General features: G+C 42.4%; 1 protein-coding gene across 1 annotated transcript in view; it reads left to right on the top strand.

Annotated features, from left to right (window-relative positions):
- Nucleotides 1–13,197, top strand: part of slc49a4 (solute carrier family 49 member 4) — a 202,518-nt gene that overhangs the window by 63,501 nt on the left and 125,820 nt on the right. The window lies entirely within an intron of this gene.

The following is a 13,197-nucleotide window of genomic DNA, read 5'->3' as shown; positions in this document are numbered from 1 at the left end:
TTACAGACGGTGGCACTAACAAAAAGACAGGAGACAGAGCTGGAAGTGGCAGGGCTGAAGATGTTGAGATTATCTTTGGGAGTGACGAGAATGGACAGGATTAGGAATGAACATATGAGAGGACAGCTCAGGTGGGACGGTTTGGAGACAAAGTCAGAGAGGCGAGATTGGGATGGTTTGTACATGTGCAGAGGAGGGACCCAGAGTATATAGGGAGAAGGATGCTGAGGATGGAGCCACCAGACAGGAGGAAAAGAGGGAGGCCAAAGAGGAGGTTCATGGATGTGCTGAGAGAGGACATGCAGGTGGTTGGTGTGACAGAGGAAGATTCAGGGGACAGTGTGAGATGGAAACGATTGATCTGCTGTGGCGACCCCTAACGGGAGCAGCCGAAAGAAACGAAGAAGAAGAAGACTCAGTATGTCTTACTTGAAGTCTCCTTGATTCATTTCAAGTATGGACTTGTAAAACCCTGGTAACACCAAATAATGAACAGCGAATAATGAGCCACACAACATGTTTTTGGTATGAGAGGAGGTATTCAGCAATCGTGGGAGAATAGTGGCTCTGAGAGGCTGTTAGGGGCAGGATATTTGATTAACGAGGCTCATGTGTGAGTGTGGCGCTAATTTCAAGAAGTTCAAAATTTAGCAACAACAGCATGGGGCAGTTTGTGTGCGAGTTACTACAAGGACAAATGAGGATTTTAGAGGCATGTGTGCGGTGCGGACAAGGCTGTAAAAGCCCATTATCCGAGCACCTGGCAGCTACGAGGACCAGATAGGCTATTTTTGACAGGCTCCGCCCTGTTGTGCACTACAGTTCCACCTGCTTTGTGTGCCGGATGCTATATATTTGTAGTGGATTAAGCATTTTCTGTCAGAGCTTGGATGTTGAAAACACCTCTAATCGCCTCTGGAATCACAGAGGACTGTTTCATCTGGACCTTTTTTCCTCTGTCTCTCGTGCACTGATGTGGAGAATGCGTTGTGAAAATGGCCGTGTGCTTAAAGCCACGGAAGAAATAAAGCCAACGAGAAGGAGTGCAGAGGCGGCTGTCCAGGAACGCAGAACGGCAGTGCGTGCAAAAGAGTGATTTCGCAGTCATTAACGGACGAACACAAAGTAAAAGTTGGATCGTGGTGTCAAAATGACTGTGTTTAAAGCCACAGAAGAAATAAAGCCAGCGTGAAGGAGTGCAGAGGTGGCTGTCCAGGAACACAGAACAGCAGTGCACGCAAAAGAGTGATTTCGCAGACATTAACGGACGAACACAAAGTACAGGTTGGATCTTGGTGTGAAAATGACTGTGTTTAAAGCCACAGAAGAAATAAAGCCAGCAGGAAGGAGTGCAGAGGTGGCTGTCCAGGAACGCAGAACAGCAGTGCGCGCAAAAGAGTGATTTTGCAGACATTAACGGACGAACACAAAGTAAAAGTTGGATTGCGGTGTGAAAATGACTGTGTTTAAAGCCACAGAAGAAATAAAGCCAGCAGGAAGGAGCGCAGAGGCGGCTGTCCAGGAACACAGAATGGCAGTGCACGCAAAAGAGTGATTTCCCAGACATTAACGGACGAACACATAGTAAAAGTTGGATCGCGGTGTGAAAATGACTGTGTTTAAAGCCTCAGAAGAAATAAAGCCAGCAGGAAGGAGCGCAGAGGCGGCTGTCCAGGAACACAGAATGGCAGTGCACACAAAAGAGTGATTTCCCAGACATTAACGGACGAACACATAGTAAAAGTTGGATCGCGGTGTGAAAATGACTGTGTGTTTAAAGCTGCAGAAGAAATAAAGCCACTGAGAAGGAGCGCACAGGTGGCTGTCCAGGAACGCAGAACGGCAGTGCGTGCACAAGAGTGATTTTTGCAGTTAATAACGGACAAACACAAGGTAAAATTTGGATCACGGTGTCAAATGTGTGTTTAAAGCTGCAGAAGAAATAAAGCCAGCGAGAAGGAGCGCAGAGACGACTGTCCAGGAATGCAGAATGGCAGCGTGTGCAAAAGAGCGATTTTGCAGACGTTAACGGACAAAGTTATACGTTGGCTCATGGTGTCAAAAGGAATGAAGCCAGCGAGAGGAAGCACAGAGGTGACTGTCCAGGAACCCGTGGTTCGGTTCTAGCTGGTCTGGTGCATTTAATGACTCTGGAACGCAGTTGAACAGCAGCCTGATGCATGGCGCACACCTGCCTGACTGTACTAGAGCGTCCATTTTTGGACTTTGTTTAAAAAATGTGACAACATCTTGAATGGATGCTGTGAATTGAAAACCAACACTTTAAAGGGAACAAGTGTGGGAGGACTGGAGGGTTGAACCAAACCCATGCCTAAACGTGCACCAACGTCGCGTTACATGGCGCTACATGGATCATATGTGGATTGATGTGGATCATATACGGTAACATGAGCCACTCGAGGCTGCACGGAGCTCAAATGGCAGGTCGGTCGTGGCTCAGTAGAGGCTGATACCTGGCACATGTGAGGCACATAGAGGGGCCTTAGTAGCGGATATGTGATAGCTTAAAACGTGGATCATTCTTCAAATAATCGCTGACACACCCATGCATGACTCATTATTCATGGCTTATTATGTATTTGGTGGGATGTATTTGGGTGCATGTGAAATTACTTTATGCTTCTTATCTTTCATGACTTCAGACTTGAGGAAACTAATCAGGAGCAGATTTGTGCGTGACCCTGCTGCTCAGTGAAGGTCATTCCCACAAATCTATTAGGTTTAGTTCATTTGTGCTGATGCACTGTGTGCTTTTGTCTTAAAAAGTTAAAGCGACAGACTTGTACTTTGGAGATACATGGGGAATCTTAATGAAGGGGTCTGCCACTCGCCATCTGTTGAGGTTGCTGTCAAAGGAAGCTCAGCCTTCCCTCTAGATTAATTACTAGCTGCAACCAACAAGGCCACTGTTAAAAACCACATCATCCTCTACATTCATACCAGGGCTGCTCATCAATAAACTTTCAACAATATTGTTCCTTTCCTTCCATTCTTCCTTCCTGGAAAAAGTGATAGTAAAACAGAAATCTCATGAAGTTGATTGAGTTACATTTCACTCTCATATACATGTAATTCTGCCCATTTGGATGTGAGATGCACTTTGTGAGAGCTGCTGTGGCTGTTGCCTGGCCGGTGTAGGGTTGAGACTGGTGGCCGTGGATCAAAGGGCTCGGAAAGGAAAAGCTGCTCTTCGACAGTCTGGGAGTTGGCTGAGCTGTGTTGGCTACTCTGCTTCCCTGCAGTGAAAAATAGCTCCACTACAGCATCAGGGTTTCTACAGGCCTCTAACACAGACCAAAATCTCTGAAACATCTCCCTGAGCTGGATGACAGGGAGCAAGGACCAAGCCAGCATAAACCCAGTGCAGTTTTTGACAGATGTTCACACACAGAGTGGGGCACACTTAACTAGATCATCAAACTGAGTGTGCTTCTGTCTCACTTGTGACAGGCATCCTTATGGTGACCTGTTTGTTTAGCAGAAAGTATGTCTGTCCAGGAATGTTGAACCCTAGGGCCCTGTCACACCTTGATGATTTAGCTAGGGTAGGCCAACGTATGAAAAATGTGCCAAATATGCTGGAGACATCGAATACATTAATGTAGCTGTCACACTTGACGATTTAACCAGTGTATGCTGACAGCCCCATTTCCATCGAGGGGTCCGGGTCGGTACTGCACACTATGGTGCGAGTCAGAACAGTTAAGTCTGGCTTGGTTTGCACTGCCGGCAAAACCCTTTTGTTTGGCTAGAGGAACACGTAAATATTGACGAGCACGTCATCAAGCATGGGTAGGCTGTCACACAGCCTCTTCTCCACACGAAGGCCAAACAGAGTGATTTAACATTTTTTTTAATTAATTTTGTCTTGGTGGATCATGAGATTGTGTGCAGAATGCTGAAGAGTCAACTGATGTCTGTAATAAACGCTGATGTGAATGCATGAGGCGCAGTGACTCTTTCAGGTTTTTAAATAAGTTAATTTTCTTGTTGTGGCACAAAGTGCCGTCGTCCTCTGGTTCAGGCTGAGAAATGCACAAAACACAGAGGGACTTCTTTAAAAATGCTACGTTTCTTCGGCCATAACAAGGAACTAAAATATTTTCAGACATCGTTTTCCAAAATCTGGATGTTTTATGTGGATACGTTTTCGTCAGGCTGTGATGATGAATCCAATGGAAACAAACAGGTAAGATTAAGACTTTATATTTACTCGGTGTGTGATGGTCAGTAGTGGACACAGCTAGTCAAAAAGTTAGCTTCCGTAACCACTAATGCGCTAACTGAAAATTTATCTTTTATAACAATAAACCAATAAATTCCTAAAAAATTAGCAGAAGTCACAGCTAACCGCTAAGTTTCAGAATTGACTTGGCACACTGTCAGTGACTTTTAGTGTCGCAGAGGCTTCTGAGTAAATTCAATGCAGCACTTGTATCTTTAAACACCCTGTCAGTGTTTAAAGACCTCACACGGAGGCGCCACAAGATGTAGAAAATATAAAGAGCCTCATGTGTTATTGGCCTCACACTGGGGAGCTAAAGAATGTAGTGAAATTAAATAATTAAAATCCTAAATTTAATTAAATTGGACTGGACCGTATTCAGCGGGTCACTAAAATAATTTGCAATTTTAAGGTTTAATAATTATTTGAATCAAATGGGTGGACTAGAAATGCAAGGAATTTAAATATTCAGATTTATTAATCTTTAACACTGAAAGGTTCTCTTTGGAGGGACTCAGGTTAAGTCATGCCACATTAGTAAAGCAATATTTAATTAGAATATTATGTAATTAACCTCGGGGCAGCACTAATGTTTAAATCCATTTGAACTTTTATTTTAAACATTAATTAATCAGCGTCAAATTAAGTAATTAGTCTCAAATGAGAAAGTCAACAGTTCTACGATACGATTGACGAAGAGTTTCCAGCTAAACACAAAATGAGCCACAGCAGAAATATTTCCATTTTATTTACAAATATACAAGAAAATGAACAGTTTACTGGTATTTTTGAGTTTGGACACTGATTAAATAAGTTCATTTCTGGACACATTTTGTGTCTCATGAGACGAAAGAAAGCGGTTGAATAAAACTTCAGGAATTAAGTAAATAAATCTGATTTGAATTTAGTGATGAATTTTGAAGCCAATTATTATTAAGAAAATTATCAAACAAATATATGAATATGTTTAAATCCACTTTGCACCCACTAACAACAAACCTTTTCTGGAACCTTCAACAGGGTCACTTAGCTGATTCATTGAAGAGGTGGTTCGATCCGATCGGCATCGGTCGTTGATGGGCCTGGTTTAAACTTTGCAGCTTGAGCTCACTTGAGTCAGGTGTTAAACCAGCGGTTCTCCTTGGTGATCCCAAGGCTTCGGTGTCGGGTGTGTGTGCCGGCAGGATGGCTGATGTGCTCGGCCGGTTTGTTGCAGCTTGCTTGACCCAAGGCATTTCAATCAATCAATCAATCAACATTTATTTATAAAGCGCTTTACAGCACCGACTGGTGTCCAAAGTGCTTAACATTAAAAACACAAATTTACAAAATAAAACACATATAAAATAAAATTTTTAAACAACACATAAAAAAACCCCCATAAAAATAACAGAACATGTCACCTCCCCACTAAGTGTTAAAAGCCAGTTTAAATAAATAAGTCTTTAACTTAGATTTAAAAAGTGCTAGGTCAGGAATAGTACGTAACTCAAGAGGTAGCTCATTCCACAGTCTGGGGCCAGCTACCGCGAAAGCATGATCACCCCAGCGTTTATATCTTGACCTTGGAACATCTAAGTAAAGCTGGCCAGACGCCCTTAACGTCCTACTGTAGGTGCGCAAAGTTAAAATTTCAGACAAGTAGGGAGGTGCAAGGCCATAAATAGCTTTAAAAACAAACATTAAAATTTTAAAATCAATTCTAAAACGAACTGGAAGCCAGTGGAGTGAGTATAGGATGGGCGCAATATGCTCACGTCTAGAAGTGTTTGTCAAAAGACGAGCAGCAGCATTCTGCACCAACTGGAGACGCGCAAGAGACGACTGATTAATGCCCACATAAAGTGCATTACAATAATCAAGTCTGGAGCTGATGAAAGCATGAATGGCCGTCTCAAGATCACGTCTACTGAGAAAGTGCTTTATTTTAGCCAAGAGGCGAAGTTGGAAAAAACTAGCTTTGACAACAGAATTTATCTGTTGATCGAACGTCAAACAGCTGTCAAATATCACTCCCAAATTCTTGACAGCTGGTTTTACATAGTTAGCCAAAGCACCAAAATTTGGTGTTACCACATTTGGTATGCCAGTGCGCTCAAACACCATGAGCTCAGTTTTACCATCATTCAGGTAAAGGAAGTTTCGGGACAGCCACTGCTTTACATCACGAATACAATTAAATAATGATGACAAAGCATCACTCCCATTAGTCCTCACAGGCAGATAGATTTGCAGATCATCTGCATAACAATGAAAGGACAAATTGTGCTGGGTTATAATTGACCCCAATGGCAGAATGTACAAAGAAAATAGAATCGGCCCAAGGACAGATCCCTGCGGCACTCCACAGCACAGAGGAGCAGTTGATGAGGAAAGGTCCCCAATCATGACAGAAAAGCTCCTTTCAGCCAAATATGATCTAAACCACTCAAGTGCAATACCATGAATGCCAATAAAATGTTCCAACCGGGAAACAAGTACTGTGTGATCCACAGTATCAAAGGCTGCTGTGAGGTCCAACAGAACCAGCACAGCAGGATTCCCTGCATCCACCGACAGAGTAATATCATTATGAACTTTTAAAAGTGCTGACTCAGTGCTGTGTCGTGATCTAAACCCAGACTGGAATTTTTCAAGGATGAGATTGTCTTCTAAAAATGATTGTAACTGTAAAAAGACAACCTTTTCTAAAACCTTAGATAGAAATGGCAGATGAGAGACAGGTCTAAAATTGGATAAAACTGGTGAGGTTTTTTAAGAAGAGGTCGAACCACAGCATGTTTAAAAGCAGCTGGAACAGACCCTGATCTAAGGCAAGCATTGATAAAAGTTAGGAGACCCGCCCCAACAGTATTAAAAGCCTCCTTCAGCACCTTAGCTGGAACAACATCAAAAGGACAACTTGTAGATTTTATGTGTTTTACAACATCAGCGAGAGATGCAAAAGAAATGGGCTCAAACTGTTCGAGCACAGCAGAATGTGCACGAGGAGCAGACAACTCAACATTACAGTTCTGATCAGCGTTCTGTCTGACTGATGAAACCTTATCAATAAAAAACTGAAGAAACTCCTCACAGGTTGTGGTTGTAGCGTCCAACAAAACAGAGGTGCGTGGATTTACAACTGAGTTTATAGTCTGAAATAACACACTGGGACGATGACAACTGCTCGAAATAATATGAGACAGATATTGTGCTTTTGCCTCCTTCACAGCCTTCTGATAGTTAGACTGTCCCTTAGAATACCCAGAGACACCTGTAGTTTGTCCTTTTTCCATTTTCTCTCCGCCCGTCTGCAGCGTTGCCTGAGGGCACGGGTCGTGGCATTTAACCAGGGGTCGGATTTTGATTTCCTGGATTTGCAGCGCATCGGTGGAACAGAGTCCAAAATGACTGTGCATGTAGAGTGGAAAGAAGAGAGGATGTTATCTGGGAGTAATGGAGAAACCAGTCCATTCATGGCATAAAACTGAGAGTCCATGAAGGCAGCAGCAAAGTCCCCCGCTGTCGAGGAGGTGACCAAACGGCGGCGAGAGACAGGAACAAGTGGCTTACTAGCAGATGGAGGAGCAATAAATTCAAAAATAACAGGAAAGTGATCTGAAATAGCAATGTCTGATATGTCCTTAAGTGAAACTGAGAGCCCAAAAGAAATAACCAGGTCCAAGGTGTGTCCAAGATTATGTGTTGGTCCATCCACAACTTGTGTTAGACCAAAAGAGTTCAGGAGGCTTTTAAAATCATCAGCCAGCTGATTAGAAGGACAACAGATATGAATATTAAAATCACCACAGACCATAAATTTGTCATATTTTGGGATAAAATCTGCCAGAAACTCAGAAAACTCCTGAATAAAATCCTTATTAAATTTTGGTGGACGATAAACAACAGCACAGAGCACAGGACAGTCGAACTCCATCACAAACAACTGAAGTTCAAAAGTGGAGTAGACATTAGAAGATAAAAATCGGCATTTAAAACTGTCTTTAAAAACCGTGGCCACACCACCGCCTCGACCTGATGCTCGCGGGGAGCTGAAAAACGAGCAGCCGGGGGGGAGGAGCTCAGAAAAGGCGCTATTTTCACCTGGTTTCAACCAGGTCTCCGTTAACAGGAGAAAGTCCAGATCACGACTGGAGAAAAAGTCATTCAAAATGAAAGTCTTACTTGTGAGTGACCTTGTGTTGACGAGTGCCACACGGACTGAGCGCACGTCAGTCTGCTGGGAGACACGACCGAGCGGGCGCAGGTTCTCCTGCACGCAGCCACGACCGCAGCTCCTCACAGGACGGCGACGTGGAAGTGGAGACCCGGCACCCCGGACAACTGGCCGGAGCCACCGATAGCGAAAAGTCAGAGAACGCCGCACGTCGTAGCCGTCATATGGTGTGAAGAATCCGGCTATGAATTGTCGTGGAGCATGTTTGCAGGAAACAGCCAGGCACACTCTGAGCCGAACACGGACTCCTCCTCTCTTCCCACGTCCTCTGCGACGCAGACGCCGAGGCAACACGCCAAGCGGCCGGCGTAGAAAGTCTGGTACGGACGCTAAGACAGGCGGCGGGGGCAGCCGCGTCCTTGGCCGTCCGCCCGAGCCAGAAACAGCGAAATTCTCCAGCGAAGCCCGAACGCTGATAAGAGTCTGGCGATCATACACCAGGAGCGGTGACACATTCCATGCAACAAAGTGTAAAAACAATAAAAACGACACTAAAAGAAGCGAGTGCCGACGGCAGGCCACATACAACGGCGCCATCTTGAAACCTTTAAAGATGCTTTAAAATTTGTAACCAGATTAAAAGTCTTTGTGACTTTACAACCCCAATTCCAATGAAGTTGGGACAGATTAAAAGTCTTTGTGACTTTACAACCCCAATTCCAATGAAGTTGGGACATTGTGTAAAATGTAAATAAAAACAGAAAACAATGATTTGCAAATGCTCTTCAACCTATTTTCAATTGAATACATCACAAAGACAAGATATTTAATGTTCAAACTGATAAACTTTATTGTTTTTGTGGAAATATTTGCTAATTTTGAAATGGATGCCTGCAACACATTTCAAAAAAGTTGGAACGGGTAGAGCAGTCACAATTATTACAATATTTGCCAATCGCGATTGTTTTTCATATTCGCGATTACCGTGAATTATTTATTTTATCCACAATGCATAAAACGACTCAGAATCTGATGTCATTGTGCTGCAGCCTCGCTCACTCTGTTTCGCTCTCGTCTTAAGGCAGGACAATAACATGGAGGATGAGGAGCAAGCCGTCCTGCCGTTTGGATAAGACGGCCGATTAAAACAGTGGCCGTCTTCTTCAAAGCTGCCTAAAATGCAGAGTTTACCAAAGGAGCTGTCGGTGTGTGTGTGTGTGTGTGTGTGTGTGTGTGTGTGTGTGTGTGTGTGTGTGTGTGTGTGTGTGTGTGTGTGTGTGTGTGTGTGGTGTATGTGTGTGTGTGTGTGTGTGTGTGTGTGTGTGTGTGGGCGTGCGTGCGGAGTCAACAGGCTGCAGACGTCACGGGAGGGGGTGGGCGAGGGAGATTCCTGAATGGAGGCATGACACGTTACAGTCTGCTGAGAACCATCAGTGCATGCAGCAAGTGCAGAGCAGAGAGAGGATTTTAACCCGAGTGAACATGTTAAAAAAACAAAACCAAACCATGGAGCTGCCTTTACTTCTCTCTGAACTTTCTCTCCCGGTGTGATTCTGCCATTACCGTCATGTTCACACCATGTGCGCACCGTATACTGAATTTATGAGATCATGAGATGAAATAAACAGTCAAATATCTTTAAAAACATATTTAAAAAATGAGAATATTTGAATGAACGGAGAAAAAATTACACATACACGGGTTAAAATAAAATCCTGACGTGGAGAAGCTGTGGTGATGTTCAGATGCACAGATCACAAAAAGCAGGTGAGAACTCTGAACTTTAACAGCTGTTATTTTCCAAAGGTATTTATTTGTTCAATCTTGAGCTTAATGTAGTGTTTAAGCACAAAACGTGACTGATGAGGAGAAAAATTTCAGAAATGCAACAGAAACAACCACAAATCAGAAAAAGTTGGGACTGTATGTAAAATGAAGATAAAAATAAAAATATTGCACTATTCCCAGTTTTTCCACTCACAGAAGCCAAACGTTCTTCCACAGTTGTGTAATTATACTACGATAGTAGAATATAAAGAAGGGAAAAAAATAGGCAATATATTTGTCAATTGCAATTATTTGTCTGACAATAAATCGTCTCCAGAAATTCCTAATCGTGACAGCCCTAGGGACGGGGCAACAGAAGACTGGGAATGTTGATGAATACTCAAAGAACACCTGTTTGGAAACAGGTGAGTGTATACGGGTATAAAATGAGCATCCCCAAAAGGCTCAGTCGTTCACAAGCAAAGATGGGGCAAGGATCACCACTTTGTGAACAACTGCGTGAAAAGGAATGAATTTGATTGTGGGATAAGCAGGAGGTTTCGTAGGATTTTGGATTAGGCTGATGACCTGCTTCACTGAGTGGTTTTGGAGGTGGAGCAAGACTTTGTAGATCTAATGAAACTGGGGCATTCTTGGTTAAGCTTTTATGAGTATGTCAAAGAAACATAAAACAATGGACAAGATGGATTTCTGATTATGGCAAAAAAATGGGAAGTCATAGAATTGCTGGACTTTGATCAAGACTTTAGTATGAACTATTTTTATTTTTCAAATCTATTCCTTGGAATTCAACACATTCAGTCTATTGAATCATTTCAACCAAAATGTTTAAATATGTTGTCATCTTTAAAAGAAGTGACTTTTAGCATCAGATGGGATGTTACAATCAGTGATGCTGGTAACATGTTACTCTAATCTGAGTGCTTTTTTAGTAACGAGTAATCTAACGCGGTAATCTTTCCAAATCAGTAATCAGATTAAAGTTACTTCTCTGAGTCACTGTGCGTTACTATTATTTTTGTATTGTGGGTCGATCACAGCTTTAAAACGGGTGTCCCAACGAGATGCAGGTGAAGGTCTGAACTGTCTACCTTGCTCTCTTTAAGTGAGCTGCTGCACAGAGCTGCATTCACTGTTCAGCTCCGCTCTGAATTGAAAATCAGTTGTCTCTCAAAGTACAGTGACAGTCAGAGCTATGGTTTTAGAACAACATTTTTACTCTTTTTTTTCTTTAAAACTCTGTCGCTCGGTGCATGTCCTCGTTAAAAACAGCTGATCTGTGACGTGCAAATAGTATTTTTTTTACACCCAAATGCATGAAAGTCTCTTTCTGAGGACGACATGACGTAAAAAATGTTTCTTACCTGTCAGTCTGGTTGTATTTTCTGCATAAATAAACTTTATCCATTCTTCTGAAACAGCAAGCCAGGGGTGAATCCATGCTGGAAGGGAGTGTGGGTGGGGTGGGGTGGGGTATGGGAGACGCAGCTCCCCACAACAGCCTTAGATTAAAGGTACACTTTTGAAGGCATTTTTTCATACTATTACTACTACTACTACTACTACTACTACTACTACTACAACTACTGATAATAATATTAATGATAATAACAATAATAATAATTTCAACAACTAAAATGCTTAGAAAGAGTTTAAATGTTAGAAAATTGTTAGAAAGAATTTAATAGTTACATTTATAAACAATGTTGGTCAGAATTTGTAAGTTTTACCATTACAGTGCTGTCAACAGTTCAACAGGTCAAGAAAGATGTCTTTATTTTTATTTATTTATTTATTTTTTATTAATCAAGTATTTATGTTCATTGAAGTCAAGAAAGGGTGACTATAAAGTGAGTATTGGCAAAACGGGTTATCATTTTCATGTTGACGTGGCCCGCGACCCGATCCCAGATAAGCAGTTGAAGATGAGTGAGCAAGTGTTGAGGTGGTGGGGGTGTTGTCGACAACTGCTGAAAATAACTAATAGAGTAACTAGTAATTTAACTTAATTACTTTTAAAATTGAGTAATCAGTAAAGTAACTAAGTTACTTTTTCAAGGTGTAATCAGTAATTAGTAATTGGAATACTTTTTCAAAGTAACTGTGTAACACTGGTTACAATGCACGTGACTGGTCTGTGGGTTTACTGTGCACATAGACTGACGACCATGCAGGAATGGAGGAATCATTGTGCAGCTTAAAATAGAAATGGTCCATCAAAATCTAATGATATTGAATGGTCCTTGGGTCTGGATCCAGACCATAGCCCATCTGTTGATGATGGTGGGTCTAGACCTTAATTGTGTATAGCACTTCGAGATGACCTATGTTATGTTTTGACACATAACATAGTATTCAGTCTTCCTCTGTCTTAAATAAATAAGAACAAAGAATATCTGAACACCGTTGTGTTTTATGAGGATCTCTACTGAGTAACCAGCCCGATTGGTCATGTGTGTCTCCAAAACCTAACAAAATGCTGACATCAAAGTAGCATTTGTAGTTGCAGCAGGTGTGGGCCAACTGGTCAGTCTGTCAGCCAGTTATCTGACCATTGATGTACTTCATGTGTTCGTCCATTTAGCCTGTCAGGATCTGATCACTGGGTAATGGTCTTGAGCTTGATGAGTGCGCCCAGCTCTTCACATTTGCTTCTGCTACAGTGGTCTAATTTAAAAACCTGAACGTCTGTGCACGTGCTGAGGAGTTATCGTATTCCGATCACAGTGAGAGGGAATACTTAACAGCCTAAAGGGTCTGTATTGATGGTCTCCTCCTCCACAATCGCACTCACTCCAGCTCTGAAAGTTGTCATCCTGATGCATTGATCTCCATCCGGGACTGCCAAGAACAAATGGCACTTAGCTGATGATGCGGCCAGCTTTGAGATGTTTTCGGAAGCATTTCATCACAAGCAAGAAGGGAAGGAAAAATGTTCCTTCTGTTTTCCACTCTCTAGTGTCTTCTTGCCTACATGCGGTTATCTAAATAAACTCTGGGTTGG

This window comes from Thalassophryne amazonica, chromosome 14, assembly GCF_902500255.1.
Source record: "Thalassophryne amazonica chromosome 14, fThaAma1.1, whole genome shotgun sequence".
NCBI classification, from domain to species: domain Eukaryota; kingdom Metazoa; phylum Chordata; class Actinopteri; order Batrachoidiformes; family Batrachoididae; genus Thalassophryne; species Thalassophryne amazonica.
This window is presented reverse-complemented; position numbering and strand designations above follow the sequence as displayed.